Below are 331 nucleotides of genomic sequence, written 5' to 3'. Positions count from 1 at the left end.
TATCAGGTCTGAGAATGAACCGTACAAAGTGGGAAAATTGGATTGCTAGATAAGATTGAAACGAGAGAAAAAAAAAATCGAATTCAAATTACCTTGGGCGCTTCTTGCTACGACCAACTCGACCAGACCGCGTGCCTTCTGAAGGATCGAGATTGCTTGTTCATGAGAGATGTTCGAGTCTAGTGGTTGTCCATCTATCGCCAATATCTGATCTCCCTCTACCAGGCGGCCGTCGCTGAAACAGAACAGTTCGGGAATTTAATAGGAAAATCTCTGGGACGTAATTCAGACTTACTATGGAAATAATTTTTCACTTCATTTATTATAATTA

General features: G+C 40.8%; 1 long non-coding RNA gene across 2 annotated transcripts in view; it reads right to left on the bottom strand.

Annotated features, from left to right (window-relative positions):
• LOC113464849 (uncharacterized) overlaps positions 1-331 on the bottom strand; it is a 2,491-nt gene that overhangs the window by 617 nt on the left and 1,543 nt on the right. For both annotated transcript variants that reach the window (XR_003389696.1, XR_003389697.1), the window contains exon 3: positions 93-235. This is a non-coding gene — a long non-coding RNA (uncharacterized LOC113464849). The remainder of the gene's footprint in view (positions 1-92; positions 236-331) is intronic.

This window comes from Ceratina calcarata, unplaced genomic scaffold (genome assembly GCF_001652005.2).
Source record: "Ceratina calcarata isolate Rehan_Ccalc_2016 unplaced genomic scaffold, ASM165200v1 scaffold13.2, whole genome shotgun sequence".
In the NCBI taxonomy this organism is placed as follows: Eukaryota; Metazoa; Arthropoda; class Insecta; order Hymenoptera; family Apidae; genus Ceratina; species Ceratina calcarata.
Note: the sequence above shows the minus strand (reverse complement) of the source record. Positions and strands in the feature narration are given on the sequence as shown.